Source organism: Halichoerus grypus, chromosome 15 (genome assembly GCF_964656455.1).
Source record: "Halichoerus grypus chromosome 15, mHalGry1.hap1.1, whole genome shotgun sequence".
Classification (NCBI taxonomy): Eukaryota; Metazoa; Chordata; class Mammalia; order Carnivora; family Phocidae; genus Halichoerus; species Halichoerus grypus.
The window spans coordinates 32,564,202-32,586,491 of NC_135726.1; the positions used below are offsets into that span (position 1 = coordinate 32,564,202).

Consider the following 22,290-nt stretch of genomic DNA (forward strand, 5'->3'; position numbering starts at 1 on the left):
CTGGCAGGTGCAGGAAACTCAGGATATTTTGGAGACCTCATAAAGAAGAATCCACCCACATCTACAGGTATTGCAGGCATGTCTGATGGCAAGCACTTGGCTTGGCTTCCGGCCTGGAGAGGCTACTAAGAGTTCAGTCTAGAGATTCTTTATAAAAGTTCCAGCAAAGCAGAGTCTAAAGGGCTATATGATCTCACTATTCTTGCTGGCTTATGTAAGTCATTAGGCCAAGTTTGTTAAAACTGGACTTGTTTTTCAAATAAAGTAGTCCTGATTTGGCTATCTCTGATTAAAAATGAGGGTTATTTTAGAGAGAAAAATTATGTTTCAATAACACACCTTTGTGGATGTTGAATTCTAGAGCTGATTGTCTTTAAATGTTTGTGGTTTACCTAAGATAGACAACTTGAGGTAAACTTCAGAGAAGTTACCACAGTAGCTCATGTATAGACAATCTTCTTGCTTGTTATTCTGTGGGGATAATAACAGGACCCCATGGCCACACGATTATTTGAACAACTGGGAAATGGGATCGATTTCCCAATGATTGTATAACTCAACTAGCAGCTTGACCCATTCTATGTGGCTGGGATGACGAAATTTTTTCCTAAAAGCCAGAGCATACCCACTCTCTGGGGTTAACTATGGACTTGTGGAGATAATGGATGACCCCACTTTTCCTATGATCAGACTGGATGATGCACTTAGGGATGCCCTTATGTCCTGAAACAAGTCTTCTCCCACTTGCCAGTGATTCCTCATAATTAAGATATTGTTAAGGCTGGACCTCAGACAAAGAAGGCTTCTTTTTTTTTTTTTTTAAAGATTTTATTTATTTGACAGAGAGAGACACAGTGAGAGCAGGAACACAAGCTGGGGGAGTGGGAGAGGGAGAAGTAGGCCTCCCGCCGAGCAAGGAGCCCGGTGCGGGGCTCGATCCCAGGACCCTGAGATCACGACCTGAGCCGAAGGCAGACGCCTAACGACTGAGCCACCCAGGCGCCCCCAAAGAAGGCTTCTTGATGGTATTATCCCTTAGTCTTATTTATCCTAAAAGCCACCTCTGTTGATGTACGATTGCAAACAAAGTCTTTAGCCAAGCATACAACAGTTCTCCTGGTAGGTGCCTCAAAGCTCACTATGGGACAGTCCCTGAGTGTAATGACTTCACATCAGGTCCAGAGTGTCTTAGAAACCAAAGGCCACCAATGGATGATGGGAGACTGACTTATTAAATACCAGGCTACACTTATAGATAGATATGCCTGAAATAATACTTGAAACCTGTCAAACTTTAAATCCAGCTAACCTTATGCCTGGACCTGACCATCATCCTTCTATAGAGCATAACTGTTCAGAGGTTATTGATCTTGTTTATGCTAGTCGACCAGATTTAAAAGATGCCCCTATTGAAAATACAGATGACAGTTGGTTTACTGATGGCAATAGTTTTATGGAAAAAGGAATAAGAAAAGCTGGGTAAGCTATAGTGCTCACTTGTGCTTTGCAATCACCAAAGCATTAAAAATTATTTATTCTGACTCCAAATATGCTTTCCTAGTCTTACTTGCTCACAGAGCAATTTGGAAGAAAAGGGGATTATTATCAAGCCATAATTCCCCAATCAAATAGGGGTCTGAAATTATTACTCTTCTTAAGACTGTATACCTACCGGGCGCCTGGGTGGCTCAGTTGGTTAAGCGACTGCCTTCGGCTCAGGTCATGATCCTGGAGTCCCTGGATCGAGTCCTGCATCGGGCTCCCTGCTCTGCAGGGAGTCTGCTTCTCCCTCTGACCCTCCCCCCTCTCATGTGCTCTCTCTCATTCTCTCTCTCTCAAATAAATAAATAAAATCTTAAAAAAAAAAAAAAAAAAAGACTGTATACCTACCTAAGGAGGTAGCTGTAATTCACCTCATAGGACATCAAACGATATGACCTTAGGATCTAGAGGAAACAATTTGGTAAACCGTGCAGCCAAGCACGTAGCACAAAATAAACAAATATTAAGTCTTAGAGAAATTGTCGATAGATTTGGACTCCTGTGTCCCTACAAAGTAACAACGGACTGTCTTTTATTACACAAACTCAAAAGATGGCCCTCCAAAACTGAATAGCCCTTGATACCTTGACTGCAGTTAAAGGGGCCCAGAATTATATGACTATCTCCTAATGGGACCCTAATGGCTATGCGGCTCTAACTTGTGTTCATGGCTTCCCCCAGGCTGGACAGGCCCCTGTACTCTGGGTTTTGCCTAGATGCACGGATGCATTATTAAAACCATTCTCAACCTGGTCAACCTTCCAAATTTAAAATGATGTTGGACACGTTCCGTGTCTCATTGGTATGACCAACTAACATCCATCTTTGTTCCCTCTTTGGGACTGGAGGGTGTTGTTTGGCACATGGAAGCTCTTAATGAGTTCAGGTCAAAGCCCTAAGTGATACTCAAAAGAGCATTTCTCTACTAAATACTGAACTAACGCAAATGCTTAAAGCAGTTTTACAAAATAAAATGGCATTAGATGTTTTAACTGTTACCAAAGTGAAACGTGTGCTATTATAAAAACAAAATGCTATGTATATGTTCCAGATTACGACAAAAAATTCTGGGATTCTGACATGAATACTCAAATTGGAGCTTTATTTTATTTTATTTTATTTTAAGACTATTTATTTATTTGACAGAAAGAGAGAGAGACAGAGCACAAGCAGGGGGAGCGGCAGGTAGGCAGAGGGAGAGGGAGAAGCAGACTCCCCACTAAGCAGGGAGCCCGATGTGGGGCTCAATCCCAGGATCCTGAGATCATGACCTGAGCCGAAGGCAGCTGCTTAACCAACTGAGCCTCCCAGGAGCCCCTCAAATTGGCACTTTAAACAATCTCTCTCTTTCCTTTAGTGATTAGTTAAACTCCTGGACTGGAAGACGATTTTTTGTCAACTACCAAAGGACTCTTACTCAGGCTTCTCTTTCTTTTTGTTACACTAATCATGTTTTGCTGTTTTCTCCCATGTCTCTCCACTTGGTGCCAAGACTCCTTCGCTGCCATAACTTCAAGTGGACAGATGATCCTTCCCACTCAGGAAGATCCACACATGCAATCTCCTTTGGATTCAGCTGCCTCTGCCTTTTTATTTATTTATTTATTTTTAAAGATTTTATTTATTTATTTGACAGAGAGAGACACAGCGAGAGAGGGAACACAAGCAGCGGGAGTGGGAGAGGGAGAAGCAGGCTTCCCACTGAGCAGGGATCCCGATGTGGGGCTCGATCCCAGGACCCTGAGATCATGACCTGAGCCGAAGGCAGACGCTTAACGGCTGAGCCACCCAGGCGCCCCTGCCTCTGCCTTTTTAATTCCTATATCTGTATCAGCCCTAATTGACCAATGCTGACCCATATGTAGGGATGTCTCTACGCCCCTATTCAGCAGGAAGAATTTACAGATGAGACCTTCGACCCTCAGCAACCTTAAAGATTTAAGGGTCAAAATTGTTCAGGGGGGAATGATGTGGGAAACAAAGGCAGAAGAAAAATTATTGAATTTCCTTACTACTTAGACCCATTGGCAAGTCCTGGAAAAAGGCAGCGTGACCTTCCTCTAAGAACTCACTGCCTCGGACGCCTGGGTGGCTCAGTCGGTTAAGCGGCTGCCTTCGGCCCAGGTCATGATCCCAGGGTTCTGGGATCGAGTCCCACATTGGGCTCCTTGCTCAGCAGGGAGCCTGCTTCTCCCTCTCTCTCCCTCTGCTTGTGCTCTCTCTGTCAAATAAATAAAATCTTTATAAAAAAAAAAAAAAAAAGAACTCACTGCCTCCATGTTGACACTTTGCTAAGGGTAAAGGCAATTCTAGCCCGACCCCCTGACCCTCCCATCCTGTAAGCCTACTTTAACATATAAAAATTCCTTTGGAAACTTCTTTTATCTCTAAACCCTCCAAGAGACGTGTTGGTAATCATCCCCCAAGCATGTGGCCCACTGATATACATCCAAAGGGTCTCATGACAAAGGTTTTCTTAGACTATAATAAAATGACCCTTTCCCTGTAATAGCTAGCCCCCTCAAGGTCCTGGAAACCTTGCTTCCAAAATTCCTTAGAGACTTAAGCTATCCGCAACCCCCTCCCAACTTGAAAGGATATAATGGGCCACTCCTTAAGACCTGGGTGCAGCACTTTCTGCCCACGGGTCCTGTAAAATCACCTTTTTGCACCAAAGACGTCTCAAGAATTCTTTCTTGGCCGTCGGCTTCGAACCCTAATGTCTTTCCTAAATCAGTAACCTATCATCAAAAAATACTGTATTGCTCTCTCACTGGATTAGGTCCTTCTTAGGACTGTGGCAACTTCCTCTTTTGCAAAAGGATTTCTTACTCTGTCCTTAGAGCCTTCTCACCTCCTGAGTTTCTGGAAAATGTATCAAAAAGTTTTTAGTAAGAGTTATCACATGAAAGCTAATTTTATGTGGTCTTTTTTCACTTATAGACAACTTGCTTAACTCAACACACTCAAAAACAACTGGGAAACATTGTAATGTTAGGAAATTTAAATACCTCTTTGCTAATTCTTTTGCTAATGGTTTTTGAAAAGTAAAAAAGCTTTTATCTTATAACACACCTTAAATATATTTTCATCAGAAGCTGGAAGGAACTGATCGAACTTATTTAATTTTTTTTTTTAAGATTTTATTTATTTATGAGAGAGAGAGAGAGGATGAGCAGGGAAAGGGGTAGAAGGAGAGGGAGAAGCAGGCTCCCCACTGAGCAGGGAGCCTGATGTGGGGCTTGATCCCAGGACCCTGGGACCATGAGCTGAGCCGAAGGCAGACGCTTAACCGACTGAGCCATCCAGGCGGCCCTGAACTTATTTAATTTATAGACATTCTTCACCGTCTACTCTAATTGCCCAAACCGGTCTTCATCGTAAAACCAATCTGTGAAATCACACTTTGTTTCTGCCAGAAACGTTACTTCCTTTTTCAGTGCAAATCCCTGAGAAAATCAACAGGAGCCAAAATTGCTTGTATCCAAAACAGTACTTCACTCTAACAGAAATATGTACAAGACAAGAAAGCCAGGAGTGTAGGATGGATTTAATGCGCCTTGTTTTAGGAGGCTTCCGAGGCGCCCCATTTCAAATGAGCGGTCCTGGGGGCACCCGGTTGGCTCAGTCAGTAGAGCATGCGACTTTTGACCTCAGGGTTGTAGAGATTACTTTAAAAAAAAATCTTTAATTAAAAATAATATATACGGTGCCCTGATTGTCCCCCCCCGCCCCCCCCCCCCGCCGTGTTTTCCCTGAATTCAGAGTGGCTGGAGATGGGGCTTTGTTTTGTAAAGTGAGCTTTGGGGGGGTGGGGTGGGTGCCAGAGAGGAGAACCACAGTCCCAGAGCAAGGCAATGGGCTTCCAGGTTCTTTGGAGCTTCCCTCCCTCGCTGTCTCAGTCTGAGGGCTAGGGGACCTCTCAGAGGACATGCATTAACTTGGATCCTCCCCCAAACCTGCTGTTTATCCATCTTCACCATTTTAGCAAACAGCCCAGCATCGGCTGGGTGTTCAGCCAAGAACCAGTGGGTCATCTTTGATTTCTCTCCTGTCCCCTCCCCCAACACTCCTTAAGCCCACCCATCAAGTCCCATCACTTTTTTTTCCAAATTGAATCCCAAATTTTCTCACTTCTCACCTCCACCTCTACCACCCAAGTCCGGGCCACCATCACCCTTGCCTGGAAGATTGCAAGGTCCTCTCAACTGTCTTCCTTTCTCCTGCTTCCCGTAGTGCTAGTCTTCCTCCGGACTGTAGCCAGAAGGGTCCTGTACCTCCCTTATGTAAAACTTTCCATTGCTTTCCTTTGCACTTAGCATAAATTTGAATAATATTACTTACAAGGGTGACCAACTTGTTCTGGGCCAAACCAGGACAACGGATCACTCTCACGGCTCGGCTTGGTGGGCTCTGAACCTGACAGCCTCCATGCCTACTTCTCACAAGACTTTCCTGCCACCTCCGTCCCCTCCCCCATTCCCTCACTTCTCTCTTTCTGTTTAGTTGGCTCCAATCACGTGGGCTCTTTGTTGTTCCTTGAGAGGCACATGTGTCTCAGGACCTTTGCACTGCTCTTCCCTCTCTGTGGAACTCTTTTGCCCTTGGCTTGCTCTTGCATGTTGGCTTCAGCTCAATGTTCCCTCCTCAAAGAGGCCTTGGATCACTCCAGCTTTTACCATGATTTTCAGGCCCCCACCTCTCCCTAGTTACTCACTGTGGAATGTGAAGCTCTCTGTGCTTCACTTTTTTTCCCACAAAATGAAGACAGGCATTATGCCCAAAGGGCTGGAGTGCTGGGTACAATGAGATACCCCTTGCTTGGGTCTCAAATCACTGCTGAAACATAGTAAATGCTTCATAGCAACCATGATTATTGCCCTGTCCTGTTTTCTTCGGAGCACCGGTCAATATTCGATACAATCACATTTATATAATTACTAATTTCATGTTTATTGTAAGCCTTTAACTAGGATGTAAGCTGCATTCAGGTGAAGATCAGGTTTATGTCCTTCAGTGCCTAGAATAGTTGCCTGGCACATATCAAAAGCTCAAGACCTGTGAAATGTGAATGAAGTTCGATGTTTGCTCACAATGTGAGTGTACCTAATGCCACCCAGTTGTACACTTAAAAATGGCTAAAATGGTGTATTTTACCACAATAAGAAAATGTACACTCATGCCACATAATACACGTTTGATAGCTTTGTTAATTATAAAAAAAGAAAATGGAATGACGCTAAGTCAGAGCATCCTAGGAATGGTTAGCCCCTTTCTGAGGGGGTAGTTTGGGATTGCAGTTTTCAGGGACTTTTTTTTTTTTTTAACATAACACTCCACCTTTTCATTAGGCTCATCAGCATGCATGCCCTCCTGGGGAGGTGAGCGGAGGTGGGGACAGGAAATCCCGGGAGTCCTGCCTCCGAGGTTGAAGGCCCTGAGAAGAATCTGGCTTTCTTCATGTAGTGCTTTTGGGGACCCCTCTGCAGGCTGAGCTCTACACACGGGTTTTGTCACTTTTCCATGGACAGAGTTTTTGCAGCCGATCAGTAAGTACTGTGCCACTTACCCGCTGCTTGATCTCAGGTAAGTTACCTGGGCTTCCTCTGCTTCTGTTAATAACAATAAGAAAAGCTCTCCTACAGGGTTGGTGTGCAGGCTGAGCGCGATAAAGCATGCAAAATGCTTAGAGAAGTCCCAGCCTGTTCATAGTAAGTGTTATGGAAATGTTAGCTATTAATATTTTTATTATCCATCCAGTTACTTAAGCCAAAAATCTAGTTGTTCATGCCCTTTCTTTCCCCCATTTTCAGTCTTCAGAATGGATCTTAGAGCCATTCACTTTTTCTTCTAAATATTCTCAAGTTTTGACTTTCCTTCTCGTCTTCAGCTTGTTCAGAGACATATCCAATGTCTCTTCGTTTCTGTGTGGTCTACCAGTTGTTCCAGCGCCATTTACTCTTAGCTCATCCTCTTCCTTGTTGATCTGCCTGGATAGTGCTGTGCTCTAACAAGTTTCTATATCTGCAAGGGTCTGTCTTTGGAGTCTGTTCCATTGGCCAATCGTTACTGATTTTCCTTCCTCATTCCTTATGGGCACCCCATCAGCAAGTCCATCCTACCTCTGAAACACTTTTCAAATCTGTCTTCTCCGTGCATTGCCACACCACCATCATTTCTCAGAGACAATCGCAATGGCTCCGATCTACTGCCTACCCTCCCCTTTCCCTATGGAACTCCCCTACCTCCGGCCATTCTCCTAAGTGATGTAGGAAGGACGTTAGAGGTTTGAAGCTGATGGCCAAGAAAGAATCCTTGAGACATCTTTGGTGCAAAAAGGTGGTTTTATTAAAGCACGGGACAGGACCCACGGGCAGAAAGCTGTACCAGGGTCATGAGGAGTGGCCCATTATATCCTTTCAAGTTGGGAGGGGGTTAAGGATAGCTTAAATCTGTAAGGAATTTTGGAAGCAAGGTTTCCAGGACCTTGAGGGGGCTAGCTATTGTTGGGAAAGGGTCATTTTATTATCATCTAAGAAAACCTTAGTCATGAGACCCTTCAGATGTATATCAGTGGGCCACATGCTTGGGGGATGATTGCCAACATGTATCTTGAGGGGGGTAGAGATAAAGGAAGTTTCCAAAGGAATTTTTATATGTTAAAGTAGACTTACAGGGTCTTGGGGGTAGGGCTAAGATTTCCTTTTGCCCTTAGCAAAGTATCGATATCCAGGCAGTTGAGTCTCTAGAGGAATATCCCTCTGCCTGTTCCAAGGACTTGTCAGTGGGCAGTGAGGAAATTTAACAATTTTTCTTCGGCCTTTGTTTCCCACATCACTTAGTGCAATCCAAGATACCACTTTCCTCTTTTAAAATGACACAATGTTTGATACGTACAAAAATATAGAAGGACCGCATGTGGAGGTTAAGAAGCATGACCAAAGAACAATCTCTCTGAGCCCACCTCACTACCTAGGAAATGGAGCAGTAGTAAATCCTTTAATGTCCTGAGTGTCCTCAACATTACTGGGAACTTGTTTGTTTTTTTTTTTATTGTTCTTTTAAAACTATTCCTTTGCTTTCTTTTATCTATCTATCTATCTATCTATCTATCTATCTATCTATCTATCCATCCAAGTAATCTCTACACCCAACGTTGGGCTTGAACTCATAACCCGGAGATCAAGAGTTTCATGCTCTTCTGACTGACCCAGCCAGGCACCCCACCCATGCTTTCTTTTATAGTTTTACCACATATATATATATATTCCTAAGCAATTTATTATTTCCTTTTGGTTGTAAATTTTACAAAAATAGTGTCATGTTGTGAATAATCCTCTGAGAATTGGTTGGCTTATTTACCAGTACTAATTCTAAGATCCATTTGTGTTGATGCATATAGCTACTGGACAGTCATTTCTGTTGCTACTTAGTAATCCAATGTAGGATCCATTATTTATTTATTCCTGTTACTACTGATAGACGTTTTGATTGCTACTTTCTCTTTTCTCTCTTATTCCTATAATGAACAATGCTTGTACATGTCTCCTGGTGCACTCCTATAGGGGTTTCTTCTAAGTAGTGGCCTTCATTTTTCCCCTCTATTCCTCTCCGTGCTTTGTCATGACCCAGTACACATAGACACATATATTTATCCTGCTTTTGGTGATGCACCTTCACATTTTCTATACTATTCTATTTCATTTTTTTAAAAAGGTTTTATTTATTTGAGAGAGAGAGAGTAAGAGAGAGAGCATGAGCAGGGGGAGAGGCAGATGGAGAAGAAGAAGCAGGCTCCCTGCTGAGGAGGGAGCCCCATGAGATCCCAGGACCCCAGGATCATGACCTGAGCCGAAGGCAGACGCTTAACCAACTGAGCCACCCATGTGCCCCTCAATTTATTTATTTATTTATTTATTTATTTATTTATTTATTTATTTTTAAAGATTTTATTTATTTATTTGACAGAGAGACACAGCGAGAGAGGGAACACAAGCAAGGGAAGTGGGAGAGGGAGAGGCAGGCTTCCCGCAGAGCAGGGAGCCGGATGTGGGGCTCGATCCCAGGACCCTGGGATCATGACCTGAGCCAAAGGCAGATGCTTAACGCCTGAGCCACCCAGGCGCCCCTCAATTTTTTTTTTTTAAATAAGCTCTAAACCCAATGTGAGGCTTGAACTCATGACCCCGAGTCGTATGCGCTACCAACTGAACCAGCCAGGTCCCCTATTTTTAATTAAAAAGGTTTATTAATTAAAAATAAATATTTTATTTATCTTAGAGAGAGAGAAAGAGCATGAGTGGGGAGAGCATAGGGGGCAGAGGGGGAGAGGGAAAGGGAGAGAATCCCAAGCAGATTCCCTGCCAAGCTCTGGAGCCCAACTTGCATGCAGAGCTTGATCCCAATACCCTGAGATCATAACTTGAGCTGAAACCCAGAGTGAGAAACTCAACTGACTGAGCCGTCCGGGCATTCCTCTTATTTTTAATTTTTTGAGGAACCTCCAATACCATCTTCCATAGGGGCTTCACCAATTTCCATTCCTACCAGGAGTGCATAAGAGTTCCATTTTCCCCACATCTATACTTGTTATTTCCTGTCTTTTGATACTAGCCATTCTCACAGATGTGAGGTGATATTTCACTGTGGTTTTGATTTGCATGTCCCAGATTAGTGACGTTAAACATCTTCTCATCTAGCTGTTGGCATCTGTATATCTCTTTGGAAAAATGTCTATTCAGATCCTCTACCTATTTTTATTTATTTTATTTTTATCTTTAAAAAGATTTTATTTATTTATTTGAGAGACAGAGAGGGAACCCAAGCTGGGAGGAGGGGCAGAGGGAGAGGGAGAAGCATACTCCCCACTGAACAGGGAGCCCGATGTGGGACTTGATCCCAGGGCCCTGGGATCATGACCTGAGCCAGAGGAAGACGCCTAACCGACTGAGTCACCTAGGCGCCCCCCCCCCGATTTTAAAAAATACTTATTTAAGTAAATTTTACACCCAATGTGGGGCTCTAACTCATGATCCTGAGATCAAGAATTGTAGTCACATGCCCTTCTGACTAAGACAGCCAGGTGCCTTGCTCTACTTAATTATTTTTTTAATTTTTTTTTTAAGATTTTATTTATTTATTTGAGAGAGAGAATGAGATAGAGAGAGAGCATGAGAGGGGGGAGGGTCAGAGGGAGAAGCAGACTCCCTATTGAGCAGGGAGCCCGATGCAGGACTCGATCCTGGGACTCCAGGATCATGAACTGAGCCGAAGGCAGTTTCTTAACCAACTGAGCCACCCAGGTGCCCCAATTTTTTTTTTTTTTTAAAGATTTTATTTATTTATTTGAGAGAGAGAGAATGAGAGAGAGCACATGAGAGGGGGGAGGGTCAGAGGGAGAAGCAGACTCCCTGCCGAGCAGGGAGCCCGATGCAGGACTCGATCCAGGGACTCCAGGACCATGACCCGAGCCGAAGGCAGCCGCCCAACCAACTGAGCCACCCAGGCGCCCAATTTTTTTTTTTTTTTTTTTTTTTTAATTAAGTAGGTTCCAAGCCCAGCGTTCCATGCCTAGCCCAATGCGGGGTTTGAACTCATGACCCTGAGATGGAGACTTGAGCTGAGATCAAGAGTCGGATGCTTAACTGACTGAACCACCCAGGCGGCCCTCTATCCATTTTTAACCAGATTTTTTCCCATTGAGTTGTGTGAGTTCTTCATATATATTTTGGACATTAACCCTTTATCAGATATATGATTTGCAAATATTTTCTCCCACTCCATAGGTTGCCTTTCCATTTTATTGATGTTTTTCTTTGCTTTACGGGAGCTTTTTAATTTGATGTAGTCCCACTTGTTTCTTTTTGCTTTTGTTGCCTTTGCCTTTGGCATCAACTCCCAAAAAAATCATTGCCAAGACTGATGTCAAGGACCTTACTTCTTATGTTTTCTTCTAGGAGTTTTATGGTTTCAAGTCTTAATATTCAAACCTTTAATCCATTTTGAGTTGATTTTTGTGTGGTGTAAAATAGTGGTCCAGTTTCATTCTTTCACATGTGGCTGTCCAGTTTTCCCAACACCATTTCATGAAGAGGCTATTCTTTCCCCATTGTACATTCTTGGTTCCTTTGTCATAAATTAATTGACTATATATGCATGGGTTTATTTCTGGGCTCTATTCTGCTAGCTCTTCATTTTTTTAGATCTTCATTAGAAGATCCTTCAATAATGATTTGTCTTTTCTCCGTAGGGTAGATTTAAGAGAGGGTTGTAAAAAAATGTAAATTAGATCTTCTCCCTTCCCTGGTTATAACTTGATAATGGCTTTCCATTGCCCTTGAAATAAAGCCCAAATTCTTTACCTGAATACATACAACCTGGCCCTGTCTATCTCTTCAATTTTATCTTATAAAACTGGCACCCTCACCCAGAGCTGGCTGGTGTCACGGGCTTCTAGTCGGTTCCTCTTGCTTACCTCAAGGAAGTTGCAATAGTCAGTCAGTGTTTCCCCTCTGCTAGGAAGGCTTTCCATTGCCCCACTGTCTACCTGCTGCCTGGCTAGCATCCAGCTCAAATCTCTATTTCATAGAGACCGTTTTTGAACATCCTACTCAAAATCATTCAGTTATGCCCTTTCATAGCCAGAGAGAGTGCCCTGTTGTTTTCCCTTCCAACTCTATTGTCTTTGGTAGTTGTTTGGTTCATTGTCTGTGTGAGGTCTGGTTTCTTTCTTTTTTTTTTTTTAATTTTTTTCTTTAAGATTTTATTTATTTATTTGAGAGAGTGGGAGAGAGAGCACAAGCAGGGGGAGCAGCAGAGGGAGAGGGAGAAGCAGGCTTCCCACTGAGCAGGGAGCCCGATGCGGGGCTCGATCCCAGGACCCTGGGATCATGATCTGGGCTGAAGGCAGACGCTTAACCGACTGAGCCACCCAGATGCCCCCTGAGGTCTGGTTTCTTGAACAGCCTGCAAGCTCCCTGAGAGACCTTGGCTTGTTGGCTCACCATGGCACCTGGTGCATTGTTTAGCACATAATGTATGCTCAGTAAATAAGTGTCAAAGGACCAAAGGAAAGAAGAGAGGAAGGGAGAGAGGGACTTCTATCCTATAGCTTGGAAAGCAGAAACAAAGCCAAATAAGGGATGCAAGGGGTAAAAGTGGGCTGGGTTTCAAGAAGGTAGTAGAGGGGCGCCTGGCTGGCTCAGTTGGTAGAGCATGCGATTCTTTTTTTTTTTTTTAAGATTTTTATTTATTTATTTGACAGAGAGAGAGATAGCGAGAGCAGGAACACAAGCAGGGGGAGTGGGAGAGGGAGAAGCAGGCTTCCTGCCGAGCAGGGAGCCCAATGTGGGACTCGATCCCAGGACTCTGGGATCATGACCTGAGCTGAAGGCAGACGCTTAACGACTGAGCCACCCAGGCGCCCGAGCATGCGATTCTTAACCTTGGGGTCCTGAGTTCAAGACCCATGTTGGGTGTAGAGTTTAGTTAAAAAAAAAAGGTAGTGGAGTATAGGCCTTGATGGTTATGGGTTTTAAAAATCACGTCGCTGGGGCGCCTGGGTGGCTCAGTTGGTTAAGCGACTGCCTTGGCTCAGGTCATGATCCTGGAGTCCCAGGATTGAGACCCGCATTGGGCTCCCTGCTCAGCAGGGAGTCTGCTTCTCCCTGTGACCCTCCCCCATCTCGTGCTCTCTCTCATTCTCTCTCTCAAATAACTAAATAAAATCTTAAAAAAAATCATGTCATTTATGCAATATGGAATATATTATAGTTGTCAAAGCTTCAAATGATACAGAAATATAAGGAATATACATTTAAGTTTCTCTTCACCACCCCCTCTTCAAACCCATGCCCCATCTCCAGGGTAGCCACATTTATCGCTAGTTTGGTAAATATCTTTATAGCTCTTTTTTTTTTTTTTTTAAGATTTTATTTATTTATCTGACAGAGAGAGAGACACAGCGAGAGAGGGAACACAAGCAGGGGGAGTGCGAGAGGGAGAAGCCGACTTCCCGAAGAACAGGGAGCCCGATGCAGGGCTCCATCCCAGGACCCTGGGATCACGACCTGCGCCGAAGGCAGACGCTTAACGACTGAGCCACCCAGGCGCACCTAGCTCTTTTCTATCTACTTATACATTTTTGCATATATACCAAATACATTTATACACATACAGATTTATTTTTCTTTTTTACAATCATGGATAGAATCATCCTTTACTAGTTGTTGTGTGAAATGCTTTCTTCATTTAAAAATATGATATGGAAATCTTTCCATTTCAGTTTAGATAGATATTTAACCAGCTCCCAATTGGTGGACATTTAGTATGTTGAAATAGCTCACTATTATAAACAAGTCTCAAGTGAATGTGCATTGTATTAGTCAGAGTTCTCCAGAGAAACAGAACCAATGAAATATGCATATAGACAGAGTTTTATTTTAAGGAATTGGCTCATGTGATTATGGAGGCTGGCAAATCCAAAATCTACAGGGCAAGCTGTCAGGCTGGAGACCCAGGGAAGATGTTGCATTAAGTCTGAAGGTCATCTGCTAGGGTAACTCCCTGCTGCTTAGGGGAAGCCAGTCTTTTTGTTTTATTCTGGCCTGGGGCTATAGGTATGGTGGGGGCCACTCACATTTTTTTTTTTTTTTTTTTAAAGATTTTATTTATTTATTTGACAGAGAGAGACACAGCGAGAGAGGGAACACAAGCAGGGGGAGTGGGAGAGGGAGAAGCAGGCCTCCTGCGGAGCAGGGAGCCCGATGCGGGGCTCGATCCCAGGACCCTGAGATCATGACCTGAGCTGAAGGCAGACGCTTAACGACTGAGCCACCCAGGCACCCCGGGGCCACTCACATTATGGAGAGCAATCTGCATTACTCAAAGCCCACCAATTTATTTTATTATTTTTTAAAATTTTTATTTATTTATTTCAGACGGAGAGGGGAGAGAGAGAGAGAGAGAGAGAGAGAGAGAGAGAGAGCATGAGCGGGGGTGGGGAGGGGCAGAGGGAGAGGGAGAAGCAGACTCCCTGCTGAGCAGGGAGCCTGACAGGAGACTCAATCCCAGGACCCTGGGATCATGACCTGAGCCGAAGGCGGACGCTTAACCGACTGAGCCACCCAGGCGCCCCAAAAGCCCACCAATTTAAATGTTAATCTCATGTTTGATCAAGTATTTGGTCACCTTGGTCCAGCCAGTTGACACAGAAAATTAACTGTCACATTCATGAACATATATCTCATATATATATGTATGTGTATATATACATATACATATAAATATACGTATATATCTTTATATATCTCATATAAACTTTTTTTAAGAGGGGGGAGGGGCAGAGGGAGAGGGAGAGAGAGAATCTTAAGAAGCCGCCATTCCCAGCGGGTAAGCCGGTGTGAGCCATTCGTGGGGCTCGATCTCACGACCCTGAGATCCTGACCTGATCTGAAATTAAGAGTTGGATGCTTACCCGACTGAGCTACCCAGAACCCCCCTCCCCCTCCTTTTTTTTTTTTTTTTGGTTAAAGATTTTATTTTTAAGTACTCCTTACACCCCATGTGGGGCTGGAACTCCCAACCCGCAGATCAAGAGTCTCAGGCTCTAGGGCCTGAGCCAGCCAGGCGCCCCTTGTATAAATTTTTACATGAACTAGATTCCTAGCAACGTAACTGCTGTTTTGAGGAATATGAACCATTTAAATGTTGATAGGTAGATGAGGCCACATTATGCTCCTAAAAAGTTACAGACTAGAGATTGAAAGGAGTCTCTTCAAAGCGCTCCCCCTTCCCCCCTTGCCCCGCCATAATCACAGGTGTCTGCTCTTGGCCCTGACTCTTGTTTTTTCTAGATAGCGGTGCCCTACATTCTCGGGAAGTAGGCCCCAGCTATGGAACATATTCTCTGGCCTGACCACAACCCACATCCTGGACAGAGCCCATTTAAACCCTGCCACCTCCCACTTTCCACTGCCAGGCATTGATCCCCCTCCTCACACCCCCAACTGTGGGCGCCATGGCAACACTCTCACACCCTTAAAAACCCCTTAAAGGGCCCAGCCTGATGGGAACTGGGGCTGACCTATCTCCCGATGTCTGGCCGTCTCCTCGCTTGGAGGGTGCATAAACTCTGTCCTGCTTGTGGCTCTCCTCTTGGTGCAATTCTTTGCCATCCGCATCACTGACCAACCTAACAGAGATGCAGGCTCTCTTCAGTTGTATTTGAAGGTGAGTTCGGGCCTGCTTGTGTGTGGTCCAGGGAAAATCACTTTGAGTATGTGTTCCTCTAAATCTCTGCTTTTTCTGCTTCAGGGCCTTTGCACATGCTCCTTAACAGCCTGGAATTCACTTCTTCCCCACAATGCTGGTTCTTAGTTATTCCTCTACATATCTTTCCCTCGACCCCCGACCCGGATTAGGCCAACTTCTCCTGTTGAATGCTCTTTCCTCACAGCCTTCTGTTCTTCACTGCAAGAGTTCTCTCTGTCCTCAAGGTGCACTGGGCCTTCTACTGGCTCCCCGCACATATTAAGCCTGTCCCACCTCAGAGCTATTGCGTTTTGTGTTCTCTGTCTCTCCTTTTTTTTTAAAGATTATTTATTTATTTATTTGACAGAGTCACAGAGAGAGAGGGAACACAAGCAGGGGGAGTGGGAAAGGGAGAAGCAGGCTTCCCGCCGAGCAGGGAGCCTGATGCAGGGCTCGATCCCAGGACCCTGAGATCATGATGTGAGCCGAAGGCAGACACCTTACGACTGAGCCACCCAGGCGCCCCCCTTTCGTGTTCTCTTTACCTGGATCTCTTTCCCCTCTGTTCTTCAAAAGGCTGACAATTTTTCATCCAAAACTTCACTTACGTGTTACCTCCTCAGAAAAGTCTTCCTGTCCATCTAAAATATCCCTACCTTCCAATCCCTCTTTCTTCATTTCCTAGGGCTCCTCTAACAAATTATCGCAACTTCAAACCACAGCAATTTATTTATTCTCATGGTTCTGGAGCTAGAAGTCTGAAATCAAGGTATTGGCAGGGTGGGTTCCTTCTGGAGGCTCTGAGGGAGAATCTCTCCCATGCGCCTGCTTGCTTCTGGGGGCTGCCAGCTATCTTTGGCATTCCTTGCTCGGCTTGTGGTTATAACACCCCAATCTGGGCCTCTGCCTTCACATCACCTTCTCTATGTGTCGTCTCCTCTTCCCTTCTCCTATAAAGATATTTGTTACTGAATTTAGAGCCCACTCAGATAATCTAGACTAATCTCACCCAGAGACTCTTAACCTTAATTACATCTGCAAAGACACTTCTTTTTTTGAAGATTTTATATATTTGAGAGAGAGAGAGAGAGAGAGTGCATGAGCAGAGGCAGAGGGAGAAGCAGGCTCCCCACTGAGCAGGGATTCACCACTCGGGACTCGATCCCAGGACCCTGGGATCATGACCTGAGCCGAAGGCAGATACTTAACCAACTGAGCCACCCAGGCGCCCTGCAAAGACACTTCTAAATGATGCTCCTAAATGTTGAGCTTATCTTGTCTTATTTTTTTCTACATTGGGTCATTCCATTTCCTCACGAGAGCCATTTTAGGACTCTCTGATGAGGTGCTCAGATTTGAAACTTTTTCTCCTTGTTGGAAAGCTTCCTTAGTACTAACACCATTACTGTGTGATTACTATCTCTCTCTTTCTCTCTCTTTTTTTTTATGTTTTATTTATTTAAGTGATCCCTACACCCAACATGGAGCTCAAACTCAAGAGTCGTATGCTCTTCCGACTGAGCCAGCCAGGTGCCTGGATTACTATCTCTTATCACTTTTTATTGTGAGAGTCTATAAAAGAAAGTTCATAGTAAAGAGGATGGACGTGGGTCTGATTAGTCTGCTCTTACGCTCCAGACAATTTTATTCCTGGTGAGAACTCTCTTCCTGGCTTGCAGACAGTTGCCTTATCGCTATGTCCTCACATGGCCTTTCTTTGGTGTGTGTGTGTGTGTGTGTGCGTGTGCGCGTGTGCGCACTAAGCAGAAGATGGGTGAGTGGGGGCTAGGAGAGAGAGAGGGCAAGCTCTCTGACTTATTATAAGGACATTAATCCTATAGGATCCAGGCCTCACCCCATGACCTCATTTAACTTAATTATCTTCTTAAATGTCCCATCTCCAAATACACCTACAATGGGGGTTAGGCTTCACGTATGAATTGGCCAGGGCAAAGGGAGCACATTCAGCCCCTAACACACAATGGAATATTATTCAGCCTTAAAAACGAAGAAAATTCTGACACATGCTACAATATGGATGAATCTTTTTTTTTTTTTTTTAAAGATTTCATTTATTTTGACAGAGAGAGAGAGAGAGACAGCGAGAAAGGGAACACAAGCAGGGGGAGTGGGAGAGGGAGAAGCAGGCTTCCCGCTGATCAGGGAGCCCGATGTGGGGCTCGATCCCAGGGCCCTGGGATCATGACCTGAGCCCAAGGCAGATGCTCAACGACTGGGCCATCCAGGCACCCCAATATGGATGAATCTTAAAGATATTATTTCAAGTGAAATTAGCCAGTCACAAAAAGATAAATACTGTATGACTGCACTTAAATGAAATACTTAAGAGTATCGAATCCATGCAGACAGAAAGTAGAATGGTGGTTGTCAGAGGCTGCAGGGATTGGAGGAGATGGGGACTTAGTGTTTAATGGGTACAAAGTTTCAGCTTTATAAGAAGAAAAGTGTTCTGGATGGGGGTGACGGATGCACAACAGTGTGAATGGGCTTCATGGGCCAAAACTGTATACTTAAAATCTGTCATACATTTTATATTATGTGTATTTTACTATAATTAAAAATAATAATTAAAAAACCCATACTAAAAGTGTATAGATTCCCTTGTATTCAAAGTGCTGGAGGAGGGGCGCCTGCGTGGCTCAGTTGGTTGAATGTCTGCCTTTGGCTCAGGTCATGATCCCAGAGTCCTGGGATCCAGCCCGTCTTGGGCTCCCCACCGAGCAGGGTGCTTCTCCCTCTGCCCTTCACCTCTCTCCTGTGCTCTCTCTCTCTTTCTCAAATAATAAATAAAATCTTTTAAAAACAAAACAACAACAAAAAACCCACAAAGTGCTGGAGGAATAGAAGGTTAAAGTTATAAAATGAAAAAAAAAAACTTACAGATGAATTTGAAATAGTTCTAGGAAAATTTTTTTAAGATTTTCTTTTTTTATTATTATTTTTTAGAGATTTATTTATTTATTTTAGAGGGGGTAGGGGTAGAGGGAGAGAGAGTTCTAAGTAGATTCTGAGCTGAGCATGGAGCCCGACGTGGGGCTCAATCTCACGACCCCAAGATCACGACCAGAGCCGAAACCAAGAGTTGGACACCTGTGCCACCCAGGTGCCCCTTTAAGATTTTATTTTATTTTATTTTTAAAAAGATTTTATTTATTTATTTGGCAGGGAGAGCACAAGCAGGGGGAGAAGCAGGGAGAGGGAGAAACAGACTCCCCGCTGAGCAGAGGGCCGGACATGGGGCTCGATCACAGGAGCCTGGGGTGAGCCACCCAGGCGCCCCAAGATTTTATTTTTAAGTGATCTCTACATCCAATGTGGGACTCGAACTTACAACCCCGAGATCAAGAGTCACAGGCTCCACTGACTGAACCAGCCAGGCACCCCTAGATCTATATTGATTGGTTTATATGTTGGTTAGGTGCTTGGCTGCAAAAATTGGATAGAAAAGTTACAGTAAAAAAGCCCTGTTGTGGGCGCCTGGGTGGCTCAGTTGGTTAAGCGACTGCCTTCGGCTCAGGTCATGATCCTGGAGGCCCGGGATCGAGTCCCGCATCGGGCTCCCTGCTCGGCAGGGAGTCTGCTTCTCCCTCTGACCCTCCTCCCTCTCATGTGCTCTGTCTCTCATTCTCTCTCTCTCAAATAAATAAATAAAATCTTTAAAAAAAAAAAAAAAAAAAAAGCCCTGTTGTCTTAAAAGATGAAATGGTCAGTGATTTTACTAGTCAAAATGCATTTATTTGGGAATAGCAGGGAACTGCAATTCAGGACAAACAAAATAAAGCAAAAACCATAAGCTAGCCCAATAAACAAAGGAGAAAAATGTTATTTTATGGAGAAGAAGGAGGAAGTTGGGAGGAGTTGTTTTGAGTGAAATCCATTGGAGAAACCCAAAAGTTCAGGGTAATGATGGTTTCTCATTGGTTGAGTTGTTGGGGTAGTCGATTTCTTGTGGGAGATGCAACATACATCTTTTTCCTTTGGGGGTTAATGACTCTTTCCTATAATTGACACGGAGTGTATGGCTCCCCCTTCTGGCCTCCTGAATTTATTTTAGGGAGGGGTCCCTTTATTAATTTTCACATTGCCTTCTTTTGATCCAGATCTTTCTCTGAAAGCATCACTGATCAAGAGTCATGTTTTCTTAATTGACTGACCTTTTGTCTTTTGTGCCAGGAAGGGCCTTTCTTGTGTGTCATGTCCCATGCTGGAGGGAAATTGTACAGGTTAGAAACCTACTGTCACCCAGGACACCTGGGTGGCTTAGTCGTCTAAGCGTCTACCTTCAGCTCAGGTCATGATCCCAGGGTCCTGGGATTGAGCCCCGCATGGGGCTCCCTGCTCAGCAGGAAGCCTCCTTCTCCCTCTCCCTCTGCCTGCCGCTCCCCCTGCTTGTGCTTTCTCTCTCTTACAAATAAATAAATAAAATCTTAAAAAAAAAAAAGAAAAACCTATTGTCACCTTTGTGCAAAAAGGAGGGGTAGGAGGGAGAAGTCAGGCATTTACCATGTATTGTCCGTATTTATCAAGATCGTAAGCATTGGAGATAATCTTCTCGGGCACATCATTTTTACAAAGGTTTGACAGTCAATAAGTACAGAATTAAAAGTAACACGACAATTCCAAATCATATGATGGTTCTAAGCCAGGACCCATGGTCTGAAAGTAGCCAATTGAGAATATTTATTGACACTTCTCCTGACGTGGAGGAGAAAAGTTCTCCCTCTGACTCCAGGCAAACCCGGAGTCGTCTATACCTCCTGGAAGTCCCTGTTTAAAGCAGCCATGTAAGCAGAATCATGGGTACTGTAGAAGCGCACCAAGAGGGGCGCCTGGGTGGCTCAGTCGTTAAGCGTCTGCCTTCGGCTCAGGTCATGATCCCAGGGTCCTGGGATCGAGCCCCGCATCGGGCTCTCTGTTCAGCAGGGAGCCTGCTTCTCCCTCTCCCACTCTGCCTGCTTGTGTTCCCTCTCTCACTGTCTCTGTCAAATAAATAAATAAAATCTTAAAAAAAAAAAAAAAGAAGTGCACCAAGAGAATTCAGTGAGTGCAATTAGGAAGATACAGTGCAGGTATAAACATGAAGTAATAGCTGATGAACCTTTTGCAAAACATCAACACTTCAAAGACATTTTAACAGTATTGTTAGCTCAAAATAACTGGAATCAAAGGTGTAATCAATAATACAGCCTGTAAAGTTTGTAAACTTACAAATCATGAATTTGGATAAGAACCCAGAATCAGGAAGCACGTGGGTGGCTCAGTTGGTTAAGCATCTGCCTTTGGCCTAGGTCGTGATCTTGAGGTCCCGGGATCGAGCCCTGTGTTGCGCTCCGTGCTCAGCGGGGAACCTGCTTCTCGCTCTGCCTCTGCCCCTCACTGCCCAACCCCCTCCTGCGCTCTTTCTCAAATGAATAAATAAAATCTTTTCTTTTTTAAGACCCCGTTTATTTATTTATTTGACACAGAGAGAGAGAGAGAGCATGTGCTCAAGCAGGGGGAGCAGCAGGCTCCCCACCGAGCAGGGAGCCCAACGTGGGGCTCCATCCCAGGACCCTGAGATCATGATCCCAGCCGAAGGCAGGCACTTAAACGACTGAGCCACACACGTGCCCCAACAAATGAATAAATAAAATCTTAAAAAAAAAAAAAAATGAACCCAGAATCAGGTAATAGTCCAGTTGAAAAAGACAGACTTCTTTGAATCCTGAACCTTGTAACCGGCCTGGTCTGGATGTTTTAGGAAAACTATCTTGTCAGATGTCATCTTACCAGATGTCTTTTTTTTTTTTTTTGAAGATTTTATTTTTTCAAGTACTCTCTACACCCAACGTGGGGCTGAAACCCAAGACCCCGAGATTAAGAGTTGCACACTCCACCAACTGAGCCAGCCAGGTACACCATCATCAAATGTCTTCAATTCTGGGACATACATACTTTTAGGTCACCAGATGGTGTGCAGGACCAGTCAGGGTTTGGTACTTTCCTTAACTGTCTCATGCAAATCCATGAGTCTAGTTCCTGGAATTTGGTGGCACAAGGATTGGTTAGCAGTACCTGATGGGGCCCTTCCAGTGAGGTTGAAGAGAGTCTTTTGGAGGTGTCTTTAATAGATAAAATCTTCGGGTTGTAAGGTGGGATGCTTTAAGATCTCCGTCTTCTGAGCACACTGTAAAAAGACTCGTCTACAAAAGCATTTTTTTTTTTTAAGTAGGCTCCATGACCCTGAGATCAAAAGTTGCATGCTCTAGGGGTGCCTGGGTGGCTCAGTTGGTTAAGCATCTGACTCTTGATCTCTGCTCAGGTCTTGATATCGGGGGCATGAGTTCAAGCCCTGCATTGGGCTCCATGCTGGGTGTGAAGCCTACTTAAAAAAAAAAAAAGTTTCATGCTCTACCGACTGAGCCAGCCAGGCAACCCAGCATGTTTTTTTTTTTTTTTTTAAGATTTTATTTATTTATTTGACAGAGACACAGCAAG

The 22,290-nt window shown here is 44.2% G+C and overlaps 1 protein-coding gene across 2 annotated transcripts in view; it reads left to right on the forward strand.

Moving 5' to 3' along the window:
- The first annotated feature begins 15,524 nt into the window (after positions 1-15,524).
- The window catches only part of LOC118544510 (uncharacterized), a 59,337-nt gene continuing 52,571 nt past the window's right edge, over positions 15,525-22,290 (forward strand). For both annotated transcript variants that reach the window (XM_036106332.2, XM_036106334.2), the window contains exon 1: positions 15,525-15,771. The gene's annotated coding sequence lies outside the window, so the exon portion shown is untranslated. The remainder of the gene's footprint in view (positions 15,772-22,290) is intronic.